General features: G+C 41.1%; 1 protein-coding gene across 2 annotated transcripts in view; it reads left to right on the forward strand.

Annotated features, from left to right (window-relative positions):
* Window positions 1-15,714, forward strand: part of MITF (melanocyte inducing transcription factor) — a 54,121-nt gene that overhangs the window by 15,308 nt on the left and 23,099 nt on the right. The gene's annotated exons all lie outside the window — the stretch shown is intronic.

The raw sequence follows: 15,714 nt of genomic DNA on the forward strand, positions 1-15,714 counted from the left end.
GCAACATTAGAACAGGATTAATATTTTAAGATTTTGTTCTTGATCATGTTGGAGATTTTAACCATTATATTCATCGTTTATAACACACACACATAGGTGTGTGTTATGTCAGATTCCCCTTACAAAACAATTTGATGTATGCTAGGAATTGTTTATTAAACTATAATTGCACATAACTGGTTTTGTATTTTGCACTTTTCCCCCCGCCATTGGCCATGGTGCTATGATTCACTGATGTTTTCATCTTGACAGATGATGTATTTTTTTACATGTGGTATTTGATACTATTTTATTGTATGCAATGAATTTACTTAAAAATATGCAACATATATGATTGTGTGCATGTGTATACACACACACAAGAGTTGCTTATTATTATTTTTGTGTCCACCTCAGCTATATGGTGGGTTTATGTAATGTTCCAGGATGTGGACTGGTATAGTATAGCCCAATCTCATCAGATCTCAGAAGCTGAGCTGGGTAGGTGCTTGGATGGGAGACCACCAAGGAAGACTTGCTGAGGAAGGCAGTGGCAAACAAACTCTGTTTGGTCACTTGCCTTGAAAATACCACCAGGGGTCACCATTATTCGGCTGCGACGTGAAGGCACTTTACACACAGCATATAATGTTCCAGTGTAGTTTGATCTCTTTCTGTGCCTCCCCCCCCCCCCCCCCCGGCTTGGTTGCATCTAGTTCCGTGACTAGCCATGTACATCTTGACTTAAATAACTGATTTTGCAAACTCCAACGTTTAATTTTTGTGTCCTCTTTTTATATGTAAGTAGTCATTGGGGGAGGGATTTCAAACATGCTGGACACTAGGGTATATAAGTCCATGAAGGACTTTCACCAGTGTTCAGATACATGAGGTTCTTTGCAGAAGGACCCAAGACAACCAAGCCCAGAAACCCAAGCTTCAAGCTTTGCAACTCCAGATTATATTGTTACCCCAAAAAAACCCTGATTACACCAAAAGGTGTTGCCCTGATTGTATTATTGGAGTTAAAGCTCTTTTAAAAAGAACTTGTTATGCCGGGGGTGGGGGGGAGAGGCAGCTGTGTGAGTTAGCGACTTCAGAATGATTCTTTGTATTTTTGCAAGGTTCATAGGGGCTGGAGGACCTTGCAGAGCCCTGCAGCGGTTACTTGATTTTTCTTTGGAGCCCAGCGGCTGGAAGCTGTTCCTCCTTACAGCAACCTTTATGTTACTGACTCGTTCAAAATCTGTGCCATGGCGTGAAAAAGGAATACATTGACATCAGCAAGGAAGGATTGTGTGTGTTTTAAACAAACCAACATTTCAACGAGATGGTTTTTTCCCCCCTCCTCCGGCCTTGGGGCAATGTCCTCAACGTTTGTAAGCTTATCTAGTTCATCTGCTGCCAATATGTTCCGGCAATCTGTGGATCCTGCAGTTGTAAAGCAATGGTCTGCTGATATCTTTAAAAAAAAGAAGATAATCTTGGATGACCCATCTTTCAAAGAAGTAGAGGAACTTCACATGGAAGTTGTGTGGTGAACTCATAAGGTTTCTCCTTAAGCAGATGTGGAATGTTTCAAACGGGGTATTTGTGGCCGGTTTAGTGGTGGGCTTGTCAACCTTTTAGAAGATTTCCTTGACCTTCTAGAAAAGCATAGCCATTCATTAAAAGTGCCCTAGCAGCCATGAGGGATATATGTTTCATTCACCAGATTTTTAATTTTCTTAGAATAAGCTAATTTCCAGTTTGAAACATTTTATTCTTCTCCTGCATTTTGAATATGAGTAAGTCCTCAAAGAACGTTGTTCATGATTCTGTTTATTAGCAGTAACAACTCTAGTTATCACTGTCTCCAAATCACACTGAATCAAAGCACGAAAAATCCCCAGATGATTGTAAAATCTCAGCCTTCAGCTGCAAAGCCCGAACTTTAAAACCAAGCTGTGACACACCAAAACGAATGAACCAAGTGCATGGTCATGAGGTTATATGTACACTTGCAGTGCAATCCATTGAAGTAAATGGCTCTGTTTAGGATTTGACTGTCAGAATGCTAGTTGAGGAAGGGGCTGCAGAGATGAACTGGCTGGCTCAAGTGAAAGACCAAAATACAATAACACATTTATGTTTTGTCGAAGGCTTTCACGGTCAGAGTTCATTGGTTCCTGTGGGTTAGACCGGGCTGTGTAACCGTGGTCTTAGTATTTTCTTTCCTGATGTTTCGCCAGCAGCTGTGGCAGGCATCTTCAGAGGAGTAACATTGAAGGACACTGCTGGCGAAACGTCAGGAAAGAAAATACCAAGACCACGGTTGCACAGCCCGGATAACCCACAAGAACCAATATCCTATGTTTGTTCCCAACCTTGCCTTGAATTGTCTGATTCTATAGATGTCCTAAAATGTTTCTGTGACGAGGGGGGGAAATCTCTCCCAAGTCTCCTACTTCGTTTTACCTCAGATAATTGAGACGCCAGAGGTTTATTCAGTTCAATGAAACAACAGAATTTTATTATACTTCCCAGGGAAAGGTATTGGAGGAAAAACTAGTATTACGGAAAGGTACACATTTTCTATATAAATAATTAGTTGCTCAACAAGTGCAACACAGATGTTATTTTACTTAACCCAGGTTTCCTACTCTTTAAGATAGGTTCATGTGTACACTCTGGCGCCTAAAACTAGGAAGTATGGAGATTCTTCCTTCTTTCTTCTTTTCTCTCTCTGTGGAATTACTTCCCAGTACTTAAAGTAATTCTCTCACAATACGTGGGCCAGGAATACCTCTTTCCTCAAAGACTATTCCTCCCTCCTTTGACCAGAGTAGGGACCTTTCCCCCAAAAAAACTCTCTCTTTCGTCACCCTTCAGTTTTTTCCCCAGTCACACTAGGCACAACCCATCACACCAGAACCCCGAGTAAAAAACAAAACAAAAACCCTTTCCCCCAACAACTGAGTCTCCTCTCTCTCCTCCTTGTATGTCCCTCTCATGTACAGTCACAGACAGACATTAACCCTTAGTCCATCACCGTTTCAAATAAATTTAATCTCAACAAGGGGGGGAACCTCTGTTCTAATTTATGACATAATTAAGACATGCTTTTTAGAGCCCAAATTTTTGCTGCAGTCATTTATTGTCAGGGGCTCAAGCGTGCCGTGAATTCTTTGGATGGCATGCCGGCAGGCTTAAAATGGGTAGTCAATTGACCTCACTTGGTGTCACTGACCAGAAAGCAGCAGATAAATATAGGCATCTTTATGTTTGTTGTTAGGGCTTCATGAGAAAGGCATAATATCTGAAACCACTCGTTGACTGGACAGATAAATAATAGTGATTGGCTTTAACGGTTGCCTGTATTTAATACTTAGATTTATTAGAAAGTAACCGGTAAATGTCAAATGGTATCATCTTTTGCTTTAAATAACAAATATTTGCCATATAATTTGCTTAATTTAAATTAAATTTACTTTCAGTCCTTGAGAACACACATGCAGTACTCTTTGGGTATAATATTTATAAGATGGCAAAAGTTATTGTATTTTGATTTCATATCGACAACACTTGGAACATGTTAGTTCAGCTGATTTAGCCCCTCAGATGTGGTTGTGGATTCTAGTTTCTTGTGCTGCATTTGTTCCAGTTTGAATTTGTTACTCCTGGCTAAAACGAGGCACTACCTTAAATGAGATCTGAAGAATTCTAGCTTGTATCTGTACTCCCCTATCTTTGAAATTCCTCGTCTTAGTATAAACTGCAATGGCACTCTCCCTGAGAAATATGCCCAAATGTGTCTTTCAGGAGTTAAATGTTGGTATTTAACTTTCTTTATATTCAGAGATATACAAGCAAGCATGTAATGAAGATTTCCCCCCACTTAAGTGGTTCTTACACTGACAGAATGACAACTTAGGATCCAAGCTATGCTTTCTGTCCATTACAATTTTATCACACCCTTACTTCAAGCTCCTTCTTTAAGTGCATGTTTCTTTTATATCCTCCATTTTATCCCCACAACAACCCTTCAAGATAGGAAGAGCATGGATAAGAATCCCAGTTAGGTCTGTGCTATTTAACTCTTTTTTAGACCCTTTCATGAGTAATTACTTAGTTCATTAGGATGCTAGGATATGTTTTCCACAAAGCTTTCATTATAGTGAAGGTTATTTTGGTACATCACCAGCATGTATTATTCTTAAATACTGGCTCAAGATATGTGCAGTACAGAAAAGTCAGTCAGTGGTGAAAAATTACTCAGCTCAAGTGAGTAGGCTTTGAAATTAAGAGTCAACTCTGTTTCCTAGGGCACAAGATGCTACTTAACCTTGAATTAAGGTGATACAACAAATGTCAAGCTCTAATGGGGAAATAGCTTTTGTGGTGGTTCTCTTTCCAGGGAGCAAACCAGCCAGTTTGCTGTGTTGAATAAGCTTAAGTGCTTTTTAATCTGTCTGTTTATTCATATATTTATTATACCCTGCTTTTCTGCCCAATGACTCTGTTGTCAGTTGCAGCAATGAGTTTAGAGATTCCAGCTTCCAGGTGGGACCTAGGGATCCCCCAGCTTATATCCAGACTTCAGAGATCTGTTTCCTGGAGAAAATGGATGCTTTGGAGGGTGGCCTTTGTGGTCCTGTACCCCAATGAGGTCCCTGTCCTCCCCAGACTCCATCCGTAAATCTCTAGGCGTTTCCCAGTCTGGATCTGGAAACCCTAACCTAGGGCTGTCGATTCGGTTCGGCCCAAACCGAAAAACAGCCGAATTCCCCCCGATTCGGCTGTTTTTCGGTTTGGATTGAACTGAACTCAAAAAAGGGGGGAAACGGGGAACCGAATTCGGCAAGTTTGGGGTGTTCCCGAATACATGTGGCGAATTCGGGCCCTTTAAACAGATCTGCTCCTTTCAGCTGGAAGGCGCAGATCTGTTCCCCCCCCCCCCCGCGCACCTTCAGGGAGCTTCCCTGAAGGCGCGTGGGGGGCCCTTTAAATAGATCTGTGCTTCCCGGCTGGGAGGCGCAGATCTGTTTAAAGACTCCCCGCGCGTCTTCAGGGAAGTCCCGGGAAGAGGGTCTTTAAACCCCTCTGCCCTGCTTGCGCAGACAGTGCAGAGGGGCTTGACAACCCATCCCCCCTCTTCCCGGGAGTCCCGGGAAGAGGGGCGGGGGTCTTTAAACCCCTCTGCCCTGCCAGCGCAAACAGCGCAGAGGGGCTTGACAACCCACTGCCCCTCTACCCGGGAGTCCCAAGAAGAGGGGCGGGGGGTCTTTAAACCCCTCAGCCCTGCCAGCGCAGACAGCACAGAGGGGCTTGACAACCCACCGCCCCTCTTCCCAGGAAGAGGGGTGGGGGTCTTTAAACCCCTCTGCCCTGGCTGCGCAGACAGCATAGAGGGGCTTGACAACCCATCCCCCCTCTTCCCGGAAGTCCCAGGAAGAGGGGTGGGGGGTCTTTAAACCCCTCTGCCCCCCCCCGCGCCTTCACGGGCTTTCCTGAAGGCGCGTGGGGGGCTCTTTAAATAGATCTGGGCCTCCCAGTCGGGAGGCACAAATCTATTCCAAGCCCCCCCGCGCGCCTTCAGGGGACTCCCCTGAAGGCGCGCGGGTGGGGCGTAGAATAGATCTGGGCCTCTCGGCCGGGAGGCACATATCTGTTTAAAGGGCCCCCCGCACACCTTCAGGGAAGCCCCCTGAAGGCACGCGGGGGGCCGAATTTCCCCCGAAGTCCGGATCTCGCCCGAATTTCGGGGATCCAAAGCGGGGGAGTTCGGACTTAGGCACGGCCCGAATCAAAACAAGCCGAATTTTGCCGAATCTGAACTATACCGAATTTTTTTTTCAACAGCCCTACCCTAACCCCCATCCCCCCACCAGTCGCCAGGTGAGACCTGGCAACCCTAAATGAGTCCAGCATAAACTACAGACAAAATACAGGAAAAAATAAGGCATATCAATCAGAACTCTGTCTGTTGGAATATTTGATCAATATGCCAGGAAAACAAGGTGATCCCTCCCTGAAATGCATAAAACTAGACAATCAATGGTTCATAATTCTGATTTTAAAAGTGTTGCCCCCTTATAATACAAAGGGAACTGTGCTTAAAAGAGAAGCCCCTCTCTCTGTTTTTCGTTCAATTGTGTTCTTAGCACAATTTTAGCTCAATTGTTTTCTCAAATGTACTCTGCTGCTGAACAGGAGTGTATGAAGAGCAATGCCCCGGTCTTTTTAAAAAATCAAAAATATGTGGCATACATTTAAAAAAAAAACCTCAACAATACAAGTAAAAGATAGACTGCAAAGAGCCAGTGTGATGTAGTGGTTGGAGTATGATCTCGGAGACCCAGGCTTGAATCTCTGCTGGGTGACCTTGGGCTATTCACACACACTCAGCCACAGCTACCACACAGGGTTCTAATGAAGATAAAATGGAGAGCAATGTACGTCTCTTTGGATCATCATTGGGGAGAAAGGTGGGGTATAAATGAAATAAATAAGTCTGTGATTGGTTCATTCTACTACCTGACAAAAGGTGTCCTAACGTTTCCCAGTACTAAGGGCTGTCAAACAAACTTGAGATGCCAAAACGAGGGTCGTTCATGTTCCATGCTAGTTTTATTTTAAATTTATTGTACCCTCATTAAGTCTCTTTGCTGAAACATAAATGAAATCTGGGCAGTAGTAAGGGTGTGATATTAGTTATGAGTTGCATTTTTGTACTGTTTCAGGTATATCTATCTGTTTTTATCCAGGTTTTGTTTTGTTTTACACTTGTGTTTATCTGCTTTTTGTTTTGCATATTTACCTACTTCTAACCCTCTTTGGTAGCCTTGCCTTTTCTTCCTAGCGTTTTAGTACCATGAATTAGCTAACAGTATTGGTAAAGTATCACTTAATCAATGCTAACAAAGATAATGTGCTTGCTTCCCAGACTTGAGTGTTTTAGAACTATAAAAAAGTTATAGTTCTGACTTCTGAACTTATAAAAGAGATGTTTCTGACCATATAAGCTTGCCATCCAGTAAAAAGCCTAGAATTTTATGCAACTTGCTTTGCTCAAAGGGTGGATTCTATTTTTAATTTAAGCATGAAGTAATTTCCCCCATTTGTTTAGTGTGTTTCCATGATACAATTTTTTTAAATCTGAGGCTGTTATTTAATGTCACAGTCAAAACAGATCAGCCGAGTTTCCATGAAGGTGACTGGGGTAATCTTGTACTTAATGCTTTATCATCAAGTTCAGTGATGTATCCCAAACTCTTTTATTATAATTCAGTGCATACAATATGCACATAAATAGCATCACTGCTCATCTGAGCAGGAAACAAAAGCAGGATCTTAAGCAATTCGGTAGAAAAGCAACCTGTGTCTTCACTATAAGACATGTAGTGATTTTTTTAAAAGGCGATCTCTAATGATTATGTTAATAGCACGATAAAAAAGAAACCCTTTAAATTTGTTTTTTTGCGCTACTGCTTATTCAACCTTCTCCATATTGATGTTGACATAAAAGCTATTACAGGCTGTAGGCGCCTTGCTTTATTTTTATTATCCACTGTGACGTCTAATAGCTAAAGGCATTTAAGTGGCACAAAACTGTTTTGAATTAACAAAATCTCCCATTCTTTGTCAAATTGTTCCCGTGGCACTTAACATTCACTGCGAAAGCATGTAGCGTGAAAAAATGGATATACTTATAAAACAAGTGGTCTTTTGTGTTACGGCCACTGCTGGCAAAAAAAGAAGAAGAAGAAGAAGCAATAATGGTGGCCTTTGAACATGCTCTTCGTCATTATTCAAATTCACATGAAATTTTTCAGCTACAATAATCTCTACCTGATTCTGAATGGTATGTAACATTATTCTATCCCAAAAGTAGCATCTGCGCTGACTGTCCTGCAAGACTATGCAAAATATGGCCATCTTTATTTATTGCATGTTCTTTGACAGCTCTGGAAGATCCTTTAAGAGCATCAGAGTGGGTTTAGGGAGTCTTTTTTGATCTGGGGGGGGGACGCTTTGTTTTTGGCTTGCCCACAACAGTACTTTAGGAAACCAATGTGAAAAGGGAAAGCCGCTAAGAAGTTGGCAATGTTGAAATATCTTTCCCCCCCCCCAAAAAAATGGTGGAGAAACCTAACGATACAATTGGGTGTTTCAAGGAGACTGGCAGAATTACTTTTCATTACACATGAAGCTGCTTTATACAGAGTCAGAACAGGGTTAGGGTTGCCAGCCTCCAGGTACTAGCTGGATAGAAAGGCAGAAGAGAAGTCAGATAATTTATTCCAGCTGTTGCAGAGGTACAACTTGACATCATTTTTCTTTCCATTTTGGCAATTTAAACAAGCTTCTTCCCACAGACACCCACCCTAACCCACTGAGATGGTGACGAAAGAGGAACACCTAATGATGGTGTGGACTAGGAGGAAAAATTCTGGGGGCCCTGTCACCATGGGGGACCATTTCTCCCATGATCACTTTTTTATTAACAGCTTTGCAAAACTAGGCTGCAATCCTATACATGCTCATTTACAAGTAATTCTAATGGAGAAAATGGGACTTCAATCTATTAAACATGCGTAGGATTAGCATGAATATGTGCTTTAATGTGGTTCAAACCTGGTTTCCTGTTTCCGGATAAACCCCCCGCCCCCCGCTGAACTGATTTTCAAGAGAAATAACCTTAAAGGCCCCGCATAGTTCCTGCAGTTCTTGCTGTTGGTGTGGGCTTGTTGTTTGGCACCATTCATTGATAAAAATGATAGTTTTTTAACCTTTTCTTTTATATCCCATGACATTTAAAAACAAACGTTCCATTGAAAAGAAAGCAAAGGCTAAAAAAGTATTTTATTTTATTATAATTATAAACTCAAGTTCCTAGGGCAATAATCTAGGAACAAAAGTTCATTTTTATAAACTTCCTCCCCTTTGAATAACATCTGTCTCACTTGATGTCTGGTATGTTCTTCTGCTTATGCATGCGGCTGCTCAGTGACTGACGGGCAGCCCACTCCTGAAGGGGGGGCAGTTAGGCCGTGGCCGGGAGTGGCGCGGCTGTGCTGCCTCCACAGAGGCTTCCTGGCCACAAAAGGAATTTAAAATAAATTAGAATTTTTTTTAAAAATAGCCAAAAATCACCCATAGGGTTTAGCGAGGCTGCGCCACCTATTTTGGTAGCGTACCAACCCCGCAGCACAAGGGGGCGTTCCCATGGTGAAAGGGGTCTGGAAGCTGTAACATCAGCTCTGCCCTGGGAACACCCCAGTAATGCCCCCCTACACCAGCACAGGCTTTCCCTTCCAGGATTTCCCTGCTGGTGTTGCAACGATGGTGACGGACACATCCTTTTCCTTTTTTTCCTTTTATCCCTTAGAAGCTCCTTGATCAGTTGATCTTGAGCAGCATATATATAGTGTTGGAGGGATATAAGGACTGAAACAAATCTTGCCCCTGACAATGTAGCCTTGGGGTCCCTATCGCTTAGTGTGACGGACGCATATGCAGCTCCGTGGCTCCCTGGCGTGTTTGCCCCTGCGCCAGCGTCCATGCCACTTTGCACCATGGTAAAGTGGCACGGACGTTGGCGCAGGGTCACACTGGCTCCTATTGAGCTTGCCCCCCCCCCACTTTAGGATTGCACAGTTAGACTTGACAGGCCTTAATAGCACGATTTCTTTCCCGCCACTTTTTTCTGTATAAGTGTATATAAAGTTTATCTTCATTTTCTTAAATGGGGTCATCCAGTTTTTTTATACAATGTAGAGGCAGGGCATCACATGCTGATTTTAAAAGAGGGGCTTAGTTATAAATAGGTCTGTGCTTCTGGCACTATAAAACTTTTTAAAAAAAATTAAAGAATTGTAAAGAATTGTTTAAAAACAAATTCCTCATTGACATGACTCAAATTCTAGGCTCTAAATAAATGGCATTCAGGCATCCTTACTCATTTGTGTTATTAAATGGGGTTTATTATACGAATACAACTCTAATATGGCTCTTCCTAAATTAACAAATTAAAATAATAATAAAAGGGCAGAAGCTGCAGAAAATACAAATAACAGTGATTGTTTTGTGGAGTGATAATTGTTATTGCAGAATCCTGCTAGGCTCCATCTTGTCCCTTATGCTGTTTTACACTTATACTGGGAGAAGTTTGCAAGGATTCTGGAGGAAGGTGTCATCAGTATGCTTATGAAACCCAACTCTGATTTCTCCTTTTTGGCTGAGTCATGAACCTATTTGTGGTAATGAGTTGGATGAGGACCAGTTAACTGCTGAAATCAAATGAAGCTGCCTTCTACCGAGTCCATCAAAGTCAGTATTCAATTCAATTTCAATTTCAATACCTTTATTGGCATACCATCCAGCAATGAAACAGAGTATAACCTAGCCACTATACACAAAGTCAGTATTGTCTACGAGACTGGCAGCAGCTCTCCCGGCACAGGTCTTTCACATCACCTACTATCTTTTAACTAGAGATTCCAGGGATTGAACCTAGGAACTTGTCTGAGAAGGGTCTTCTGCAGGAGCCATCCTAAAAATGGGCAAGATCAACGACTACCCTAAACATGCATTCTCTGGTTGAAGAAGTCAAAGTTCTGCTTATGACCTTCCAGAGAATTTCATTGCTCTAAAACATTGAATAAAGTGGACAAGTAAAAATAGCAATGAATTATGCAAAGAAAGCCAGAAAACACAATAATATTATCAGCACATTTTAGATAACTCCAGCAAGCAGAGCACATATTTTTTTGGAGTAGAATAATGCTAACGAATCATAAAGTTACAAACATCTACTGCTGAAGAGAGACTTGTTCTTGCAAGCTCTCCAGGGTCCCCCGTGGAGTCACACAGCTTCTTAAGTTGTCAGAAGCGTGCGTTGTTGAGAGTAGTATACTTAAGGGTATAGTTGAATGTAAGCTCATAGAAGGGAGCAGAATCATGAGCGAGAGAGCCTCTTGCAAGAAAGGGAAGGCTCTTTGCACTGAAGAAGAGCTTCTCTGCTAGTGGTATGGATCCACAGGATCCAACTCTGAGGTCCTTATTCATATACAAATGTATGCAGGCTTAATTGAAGAAGAAGGGTTGGTTTTTATATACCGACTTTCTCTACCACTTAAGGAAGAATCAAACCGGCTTACAATCACCTTCCCTTCTCCTCCCCACAATAGGCACCCTGTGAGGTTGGTGGGGCTGAGAGAGCTCTAAGAGAGCTGTGACTAGCCCAGGGTCACCCAGCTGGCTTCATGTGTAGGAGCAGGGAAACCAACCCTGTTCACCAGATTAGAGTCTGCCGCTCCTAACCACCGCTCTTAACCACTACACCATGCTGGCTCTCATGCGTTACCAACTTATTAAATTAATGAGTTTTAGTTGATTCGTTGATTACAAATTAAGAAATCCAGTGTTTAAAATATGAGAAGAAAATATTGGATTTCCCTCAACACTACCCAAATGCTACACTCTTGTTTCGGATGACATAAGTTGACAGAACTTTTCAAAATGTTTTATAAAAACGTGCATCCCTTTAATTAAAAGTAGCTAAAACAAATATAATTATTGTAAAATGTTTCACAAACAGCCAAATAGGTATAAAATCCAGTTGCCCTAAAATATCTGTGAGTGAGGGGCATATCAGAGGAATGTAGGGGTACTTCAAGAAAAGCTTGTGTGGGGGGGTCTTTACCTTGTGCTAGAAGCTCCTCAAAATCAGTTCCACTTTTGCAAGGTTCTCATTCATTGGTAGAAGAATCTCTCTTGTGTCACCAGAAAGCTCCCTGTGGTAGAGGAAAGCTCAGGCATGAATACAACTAAGGAAAAAGACCTTTGTTTAGAAAACTATCCATCTATCCCTAAAGGGCCATATCTCCTGGAATAAACCCATGAGCATGCTTAGAGCCTAAGCATCCCTTTACCACAGGCAGTTCTGCTGACCTTGGTTAAAACTGGGCTTTTAAAATGACTGTCCCATTAATATTGAAAAGCCTCCTTGAAGCTATATGTCAGATGTCCTCCCATCTATCTATCCTGGAAGCTTATAAAACATGGATATTCTGGAAAGCTTTATTTATTCAGACTATTTATAAACCCACCTTTTTCCTGAGCATCTCAAGACCCACGACAGGTCCTAGATATGTTTGGACTATTGTGTTTAAAAGTTAACTATTAGAACTGAATTTACTAAGAGCAATCAACAATATTTACAGGACAAAGCAGTTCCCGAGATACTGGACAGAAAGTAGGCTTATTATCATTACTAAATCTGGAAAGGATCCACAATTAACTAACTCACATAGATCTCTTAGTCTATTAAATTATTGCTACAAAATTTTAACAATTATTTTGGCATTTCAATTAAAAGTTATCTCCAAATGTATTTTGCAAGATCAAACAGGATTTCCCCCTAAATCATCAATTAACAAATAAAATTAGGAAAGGGTTGAATTTATTGGACTATGTCAAGGAAGAAGATAACAGGCTATCTTTTTCTTTCTGGATGTTGAAAAAGCCTTTTAAAATATGGAGAGCAAATATTTGTTGGAACATTTAAAAATGGCTTTGGTGGTTACTTTACCAAATAGATGGAACTATTTTAGTGTGGCCCTACTATTCACAACATGGACAGCCCATTCCTGAAGGGGGGTGGATATGTGGCAGCTAGAAGTTTTCCCGGTTGCAAAATAATTTTTTTAAAAGATTGAAAATATAAAATATCAGAAAATTCTTCATAGCGCTTAAAGGGGTTACGCCAGTTATTTTGGTTGTGTGGCAATGCTGCAGCGCAAAGGGGCATTCCCGGGAAAGCTCCCCCCCCATGCTGGCATGGACTTTCCCTGCCAGGATTTCCCTGCCAGCGTGGCAAGGCCGGCAGTGGATTATGCAGCTCTGTAGCTCTCTGGCAGTAGCATATTTTCCCTGCACCAGTTTCTGTGCCACTTTGCGCCATGGTAAGGGGGCACAGATGCCAGCACAGGGTCATGCCAGCTGCTGTACAGCTCCCCCCCCCAGGATTGCACAGTTTGTCTGCACCTGTAGAGATTAAAATAGGAATTAGACAGGGTTGTCCTCTTACAGCCCTGCTATTTGCATGAGCAATTGAGTTGTTTGCTTTAATATTAAAGCAATCAGAACAGATTCAAGGGGTGAAAATGATAAAGGGATATTATTATAAAGTGAATCTATATGAGGATGAGGGTTTTTTTTTAAAAAAAGATTTGATATTAAAACAAATAGAAAAATTTGGGTTAGTATTTGGCTACAAATTAAACATGGAAAAGACAGAAGCATTATTCTTCATGATTGGGAAAGAAGATCTAAGCACATGCTCCCTGTGTAGCCAAATTAAGGGTACCCCCCAAATCAAATATCTTGGAATCTCTGTATCTAAACATAAAGTGATCTTTTTAATCATAATTTTACCTTGTTGATTTCTTAGATGAAAACAAAAATAGCAATTGGATCAAAATTAGATATTTCTCAGCAGAATTAATTAATCAAACTGCCATAGATGATTTACTTGTTTACTATTAAAGAAATGTTTACTTGTTCACCAATGTTCTAGTCTGATTCAAAGATAAGGAACTACAATAATTATAAACTTTGATAGCTTTATTTGGAATAATAAGAATCCAAGATTAAATTTAACTACTGCACAAAACAGGAAGTCTGAAGGCAGGAGGTCTGAAGGCACCTTTCTCAATATATGAGTTTATTATCATGCACTTTGATTATCTTGGTTAGTAGAAGGGATATCCTTAAGGGGATATCTTCACTGATTTTTATATGGAGCAAAGCTATGTCAACATTCCATTAGATGCATGGGTAAGGTTAAAGAAAAACTGAGAAACAAATACACTATAGCGGGGACAATTACCTCATTACAGAATTGGTCATATTGCCATAAATTAGCAGCTACTATTTCCCCATTGCCCTTCGTGATGAGAAATCAAAAAAGTACATCTGGATTTGACCCTATTTTTTTTTTAAATGGGAACTCAAATGGAAACACGCATCTCAAAATACATTCTGTATGAGAGTAAGGGCTTATTTAAAAAGAAAACCCACTAAAAATTGGTACCTGGAAACAAACGGTTCAACAGATGGAAAGCTAACAGAGGCTCGTATATATTGATGAATTTTATACAATTTGTATATTCCACTTAAAATGCTGAGTTTGTTTTAATGTGATTAAAAATAATGCGATGTTTTTTTTAAAAAAAACTATTAGAACTGAATTATAATTGTAATGTTGGTGTAATGTTGTTGTGGGTGATCTTATTGTTTCATAATCGGCTACAGTTATAGTTGTAATACTTTATTGTGATGCCTTTCACCTGATTTTACACTTGGCAGTTAGTTTGAGCCTATTGGGAGAGTGGGATATAAACATTTCAGATAAATAGCTGAATACCTTGCAGCTAATTGTAGTGAACAGCTTCTTATAATGTGTAGGTGAGTGCAGCACCAAGTTCTCATGAAGTTGCCAAAAAACATGAAAAAGTGTTTCACAATTGTCTTACTTTTAACATCATTCCCCCCACCAAAAGTATGGACACACTAGCTTTCCCAGCCATTATGCATGATGCTTCCTTTATCTTAGGACAAAGATACTTTGCAAAGGATTGAGTTATCCAACATTAGATATATTTTCTGTGTACTTGATAATCTTATGGCTTGCTTATTTGCTCCAAGGGTATCAAGGTTGTCTTACACAGGATGTTGATTTGAGAGTATAGAAATCTACAGGTTTTGTAGTTCCTGTTGCCTGAAACCACATGGCTCTGGGACAGTAGTGATTATAATGTGACAATGGGGATCTACGATTTGGCTTAATTGTTAACTTACGACCTGGTTGAGGTTTGTTCAACGGAGAGGTGGCTCATGGACTGGTTTCCAAGCCTTTTGAGAACAGTGCTACAAATATATACATTGTAACTTGCATGTTCCCTGACCTGGATGGTCCAGAAAAAAAAGAACACATCATACTTTTCCAGGAAAGTGCGGACAGGGTAAAAACATTCTCCGGTAGAACAAATACAATGGCAAAAGAGGCGATGTGTAGACAGGAATTTTGAATACGCAGCCAAACCTCACAGATTGACCACAAGGATAATTTGGTATAAGTGAATGGTGCGGAAATGGCCTTGATCTTGTGAGATCTCAGAAGCTATGCAGAGTTGGCCCTGGTTAGTACTTGGATGGGAGACCATCAAGGAATAGCAGGGTCGCTATGCAGAGGCAGGCAATGGTAAACCACCTCTGTTAGTCTCTTGCCTTGAAAACCCTACCTGGTTGCCATAAGTCAGCTGTGACTTGACAGCACTTTACACACACAACTTGCACATTGGGCCTCTTTTATTTGAGTAGTGCAAGATCCATCTGAGGCCAAAGACAAACTATAGCTCTGGCAAATGGCCCAATCATCCTTCATTGTAAGGTGAAACTGTGTACGTAGCAAACAATTGCTGTTCTGTGCAGAATACAATGCACAGCCATGCTTTGAACACAACAAGCCATTGTGAGAATCTTGAAGTTCAGAGAGGACCAGCACCATCTTATCAGGAGGTTGCAGCATTCTCCAGAAGGAGCGTGCATGTTGAACAAACTTGCTTCGCATTTTTATTTCTGCAACGTTATCTGAGCAGTGGACATAAAGCAAGTAACCGTACCGCTGAAGAAAAATCCCATTGTCTGCTAGTATGACTGGAACGAAAGCTGAATAGCGAATTGGCCTTG

Source organism: Euleptes europaea, chromosome 1, assembly GCF_029931775.1.
Source record: "Euleptes europaea isolate rEulEur1 chromosome 1, rEulEur1.hap1, whole genome shotgun sequence".
Lineage (NCBI taxonomy): Eukaryota > Metazoa > Chordata > Lepidosauria > Squamata > Sphaerodactylidae > Euleptes > Euleptes europaea.